The sequence below is a fragment of the Cupressus sempervirens genome, chromosome 7, assembly GCF_028749045.1.
Source record: "Cupressus sempervirens isolate cs-2001-9-10 chromosome 7, ASM2874904v1, whole genome shotgun sequence".
Taxonomy (NCBI): Eukaryota; Viridiplantae; Streptophyta; class Pinopsida; order Cupressales; family Cupressaceae; genus Cupressus; species Cupressus sempervirens.
Window position 1 is genome coordinate 686,391,298 of NC_143124.1, and position 6,298 is coordinate 686,397,595.

The 6,298-nt window shown below is 47.0% G+C and overlaps 1 non-coding gene across 1 annotated transcript in view; it reads left to right on the plus strand.

The window, feature by feature from the left end:
* LOC149548649 (25S ribosomal RNA) overlaps positions 1 to 2,328 on the plus strand; it is a 3,402-nt gene extending 1,074 nt beyond the window's left edge. The window contains exon 1 of the ribosomal RNA XR_016354925.1: positions 1 to 2,328. This exon is cut by the window's left edge and continues 1,074 nt beyond it. This is a non-coding gene — a ribosomal RNA (25S ribosomal RNA).
* Positions 2,329 to 6,298: the final 3,970 nt, after the last annotated feature.

Genomic DNA, 6,298 nt, shown 5'->3' on the forward strand with positions numbered 1-6,298 from the left:
TAAGTCAGCGCGACTGCTCTATTGAGCCACGCCATGAAATTGCGAGCTCCAAGTGGGCCATTTTTTGTAAGAAAAACTGCCGATGTAGGATGAACCCAAAGCTGAGTTACGGTGCCAAATTGCGCGCTAACCCAGATCCCACAAAGGGTGTTAGTTGATTAAGACAGCAGGATGGTGGTCATGGAAGTTGAAATCTGCTAAGGAGTGTGTAACAACTCACCTGCTGAATCAACTAGCCCCAAAAATGGATGGTGTTGAAGTGCGCAACCTATACTCGGTCATCGAGGCAAGTGCCAGGCTCCGATGAGTAGGAGGACGCGGGGGTTGTTGCGAAACCTTGGGCGTGATCCTGGGTGGATCGGCCCCCAGTGCAGATCTTGGTGGTAGTAGCGAATATTCAAATGAGAACTTTGAAGACTAAAGTGGGGAAAGGTTCCATGTGAACAGCACTTGGACATGGGTTAGTCGATCCTAAGAGATGGGGAAACCCTGTTTCAAGGGTGCACTTTGCGCGATCATCAAAATGAATCAGGTTAATATTATCAAACCGGGATGTGGTGGCGGATGGCAACGTTAGGAAATTTGGAGACGTCGGCGGGGCCCCGGGAAGAGTTATCTTTTCTTTTTAACAGCCTACCCACCCTAAAATTGGTTCAACTGGAGATAGGGTCCAGTGGCTGGAAGAGCACCGCACATCCTATGGTGTCCGATGCACCTTCGGCGGCCCTTGAAAATCTAGAGGACCGAGTACTGTTCACGCTCAATCATACTCATAACCGCATCAGGTCTCCAAGGTGAATAGCCTCTGGTCAATAGAACAATGTAGGTAAGGGAAGTCAGCAAAATGGATCTATAACTTCGAGAAAAGGATTGGCTCTGAGGGCTAGGCCTAGGGGTCTGTATCCCAAACTCGTGGGCTGTTGGCAGCCTACCCAAGCTGCTCTCGCGGCGAGGCTGGGTTGTTGCGTGCCGATCGGGCAACGGACGCAGGACGCCCCCTTCGGAGGGCTTTCCCTAGGCGACGAACAGTCGAATCAAAACTGGTACAGACAAGGGGAATTTGACTGTTTAATTAAAACAAAGCATAACGATGGTCCCTGTGGATGCTGATGCAATGTGATTTATGCCCAGTACTCTGAATGTCAAAGTGAAGAAATTCAACCAAGCGCTGGTAAATGACGGGAGTAACTATAACTCTCTTAAGGTAGCCAAATGCCTCGTCATCTAATTAGTGACATACATGAATGGATTAACAAGATTCCCACTGTCCCTATCTACTATCTAGCGAAACCACAGCCAAGGGAACAAGCTTGGTAGAATCAGCAGGCAAAGAAGACCCTTTTGAGCTTGACTCTAGTCCGACTTTGTGAAATGACTTGAGAGGTGTAGAATAAGTGGGAGCTTTCGGGCACAAGTGAAATACCACTACTTTTAACATTATTTTATTTATTCCATGAGGCGGAGACAGGGAAATGCCCCTATTTTTGGCCTTAAGGTGCATCTAGGCGCGTCAATCCGGGCAGAAGACATTGTTAGGTGGGGAGTTTGGCTAGGGCGGCACATCTGTTAAAAGATAACGTAGGTATCCTAAGATGATCTCAACGAGAATAGAAATCTCATGGGGAACAAAAGGGTAAAAGCTGATTTGATTTTGATTTTTAGTATGAATACAAACCATGAAAGCGTGGCCTATCGATCCTTTAGACTTTTGGAATTTGAAGCTAGAGGTGTCAAAAAAGTTACCATAGGGATAACTGGCTTGTGGCAGCCAAGCATTCATAGCGACATTTCTTTTTGATCCTTCGATGTCAGCTCTTCCTATCATTGTGAAGCAGAATTCACCAAGTGTTGGATTGTTCACCCACCAATAGGGAACGTGAGCTGGGTTTAGACCGTCATGAGACAGGTTAGTTTTACCCTACTGATCAATCCGCGTCACGATAGTAATTCAACTTAGTATGAGAGGAACCATTGATTCACACATTTGGTCATTGTGGTTGGTTGAAAAGCCAGTGGCGCGAAGCTACCATGTGTCGGATTATGACTGAATGCCTCTAAGTCAGAATCCATGCTAGATGCGGCGCATATCTCTCTTCGGCTGCATCGCAACCCACAGTAGGGGTGCTCTTGCACTCCTAGGGGCCCGTGTCATTGGCCATCTCTGATTGGTGCACTAGCCCGTTGGAGAAACCTTGGATATTAATTTCAAGCTGTCAGCGAGAAGAATCTTTTGCAGACGACTTAAATAAGTGACGGGGTATTGTAAGTGCTAGAGTGGCCTTGTTGCCACGATCCACTGAGATTCAGCCCTCTGTCGCCTCGATTCGTAAAACCTTTTTCAACTCTAAGGTGGGTGGGGTTTGTAATTTGCGCGAGGGCGAGAAAATCTCCCAAGTGCCAAATTTTGGGTGGGGGTGGAGTTTGCAAGGTTTTTTCTTGTGAGCTTGTAACAATCTCTTAGGTGCCAAATTCTCGACGGGTGGGGTTTGCAATTTGTGTGAGTGCGGGAAAATCTTCCAAGTGCCAAATTTTGGGCGGGTGGGGTTTGCAATTTTTTGCGAGGGCGAGAAAACTCTCCCAAGTGCCAAATTTTGAGCAGGTGGGGTTTTGTGAAAATTTCTGCGAGGGCAAAGAAATCTCCCAAGTGCCAAATTCTCGGCAGGTGGTGGGGTCACTTTTGCAATTTCTGTCAGGGCGAAAAAATCTCCCAAGTGCCACATTCCGGGTAGGTGGGGTTTTGTGAAAATTTCCACGAGGGCGAAAAAATCTCCCAAGTGCCAAATTCCCGACGGGTGGGGTTTGCAATTTTCACGAGGGCGTAAAAATCTCCCAGGTGCCAAATTCCTGGTAGGTGGGGTTTGCAATTTCCGCCAGGGCAGAAAAATCTCCTAAGTGCCAAATTCTGGGCAGGAGGGAGGGGTTTTGTAGAAATTTCTGCCAGGGCAGAAAAATCTCCTGAGTGCCAAATTTTGGGCAAGTGGGGTTTTGTAAAATTTTGACAAGGGGGAAAAAAATCTCCTGAGTCCCAAATTTTGAGTTGGTGGGGTTTGCGATTTTTGGAAGGGCGAAAAAATCTCCCAAGTGCCGAATTCCCCGCGGGTGCGATTTTGTGATTTCCGCAAGTGCAAAAAAGTCTTCCAAGTGCAATTTCCATGTGGGTCAGGTTTGCAATTTTTGTGAGGGCGAAAAAATCTTCCAAGTCCAAATTTCGGGCGCACGGGGTTTCGTAATTTCCAAGTGCCAAATTTCGAGCGGGTGGGGTTTGTAAATTCCGCGAGGGCGGAAAAATCTTTCTAGTCCAAATTTCGAGCGGGTGGGGTTTGTAAATTTTCGTGAGGGCAAAAAAATCTTCTGACTGCAAATTCCAGGCGAGTCCCCGAGTTTTGTAATTTTCACGAGGGTAGACGACTCATGTACATGATCCAAAATCGGTCAACTTATTTTTTTGGTTAACGCCCAATGTTTTGAACTCAAATCGAGTTGGCTACCCCGACTCGAATCGCCTCCTAATTTTTCGCACAACCCATGTCACCGTGCTCGACTTGATTCTAAGTGCCCCGAGTCATGTACGTGGTCCAAAAGAGGTCAACTTTTTTTTTTTGGGGTTAATGCCCAAAGTTTTCAACTCAAACCATGTCGGCAACCCCGACACGAATTGCCCCAACTACCCAAACCCCGACTCGAATCGCATCGAGCCTTAACTGCCTCCAATTTTTTTACATGACTCATGTCACCATGCTCAACATGATTCTAAGTGTGCCGAGTCATTTCCGTGATCCAAAGGTGGTCAACTCTTTATTTGGGTTAACACCCAAAGTTTTCAACCCAAATTGTGTTAGCAACCCCGACTTGTATCGCCTCGAGCCTTAACCGCCTCAAATTTTTTCATAGGACTCATGTCACCATGCTCAACTTGGTGCCCCGAGTCATGTACGTGATCCAAAAGCAGTTAGGTTCTTCCTTCTTTGGTTAACACCCAAAGATTTCAACCCGAATCGTGTCAGCAATCTCGACTCAAATCGCCTTGAGCCTTAATCGCCTGCAATTTTTTTGAACCACTCATGTCACCGTGCTTGACTTGATTCTATGCGCCCCAAGTCATGTACGTGATCCAAAAGTGAATAACTCTTTTTTTGGCTAATGGCCAAAGTTTTCAAATCAACTCAGCTACCCCGACTCGAATTGCCTCGAGCCTTAACCGCCTCCATTTTTTTTATTTGCTCGACTCATGTAACTGCACTCGCCTTGATTCTGAGTGGCCCAAGTCACTTATGTGATCCAAAATCGGGTAACTTTTTCTTTTTTCTTTTTTTTGTCAAGTCCCAAAGTTTTGAACTTGGATAGAGTCAGATGCCTCGACTCGAGTCATCTCCAAATTTTTTGCATGACTCATGTCACTATGCTCGACTTGATTCTAAGTGCCCCAAGCCATGTACGTGATCCAAAAGCGGTTAACTTTTTCTTTTTGGTTAACGCCCAAAGTTTTCAACCCGACCCACCTCGGCAACCTCGACTCGAAGTGCCTCGATCCTTAATGGCCTCCAATTTTTTTGCACGACTCATGCCACTATAAACTTTTCACTTGAATCATGTCACCCAGGGCACCTCGATGCTACGTGACCCAAGCCTTGTGCACGATCCAAAATCGGGTAACGTTTTTTTTTTGAACTCCCAAAATTTCATTCTTTTTTGCCTTATGGGGCCTATCATGATCTCTTTTTATAAATAAAATTCTCAAATCGGATCATTTCGGCTACCCTACCTCGAATCTGGCTAGCTAGGCATAACGCCTCGAGTCAGCTTGGCAATACGTGAACTGAAACTTGTGCATGATCCAAAAGCAGGTAACTTTTTTTTTTTTTTTTTGTAATGCCCAAAATTTAGTGCTTTTTGCTGTACAGGGCCTCCCATGATTTTTTTTTTTTCACCTCGTCGACCCACTCTGGCGACCCAGTCGGGTCACCCGAGGCTAATGCGACGGAGTCGAGTGACACAAGTTGGGTCGACCTAGGCATGCGATCCTGGCTGGGGACAGCAAGTCGATTCTATAGGTTTGCTTGCCAATTTTGCTAGCTAGGTTGGCTCACCAAGTCATCTAACCATGTGGTCTTTGCCAAATCAAGAATTGACTATTTAAGTCTGCTCACAGCTCGTCAAGCTAGCTCACTAAGATGACTTACCGTCTTGCCTCACCAGGTTGCCCCACCAGGTCACCTCTTCTTTAAGACCGCTCGCCATTTCGGCTCCCCAAGTCAGCTCACTGAGTCGACTATTCAGGTTTCCTCACCAAGTCGACCCCTTAAGTTTGCTCAACAAGTCAGCTTCCTAAGTCAGCTCACCAAGTCGAATCACCTAGTCATTTTACCACCTTTCCCTAGTAAGTGTGCTTGCCAAGTTACCCCACCGAGTTGCTTCTCTAAGCCCACTCACCATGTTAGCTCACCAAGTCGGTTGTTCAAGTATGTTGCCAAGTCAACTCTTTAAGTTCGCTCACCAGGTCAGCCTGCCCAAGTCGCCTCTTTAAGTTCGCTCGCCAGGTCAGCTCGCCCAAGTTGTATCAGCGAGCTAACTCGCCGAGTCACCTCACGAAGTTGACTCTTTAAGTGTGCTCACCAAGTGAGCTCACCAAGTTGACTCACCATCTCGCCTTGATAAGTTGGCTTTCCAAGTTACCCCACCAAGTCGTCGCCTCTTTAAGCCCGCTCACCATGTCAGCTCATCAGGTCAGCTCACCAAGTCAACTAAACAAGTAGGCCCACCAAGTCACCTCAAGGATAGCTCCTCACCATGAGTTGCCTCACCATGTTGACTCAATGAGTCACTTCATCATGTTGACTCTTTGAGCCCGCTCGCCAAGTTGCCTCACCAAGTCAACTCGAGTACGTTGCCAAGTCGACTCTTTAAGTTTGCTCGCAAAGTCGACTCGCCAAGTCAGCTCACCATGTCATCTCAACGAATCAACTCGCCGAGTTCCCTCACCACATTGGCTCTCTAATTCCACTCGCCAAGTCACCCCACCAACTCGCCCTGTAAGGCCCACTCACCACCTCACCCCGTTAGACCCACTCTCACCAAGTTGAGTCTTTAAGTCTGCTCATCAAGTCGAGCCACCAAGTACTCTCACCAAGTCAACTCTTTGAGTCCGTTCATCAAGTTGCCCCACCAAGTACTCTAACCAAGTTGATTCTTCAAGTGCATTCATCAAGTTGCCCCACCAAGTACTCTCACCAAGTTGACTCTTTAAGTCCTTTCATCAAGTCACCTGGCCAGGTCAGCCCACCAAGTGGACTCTTTAAGT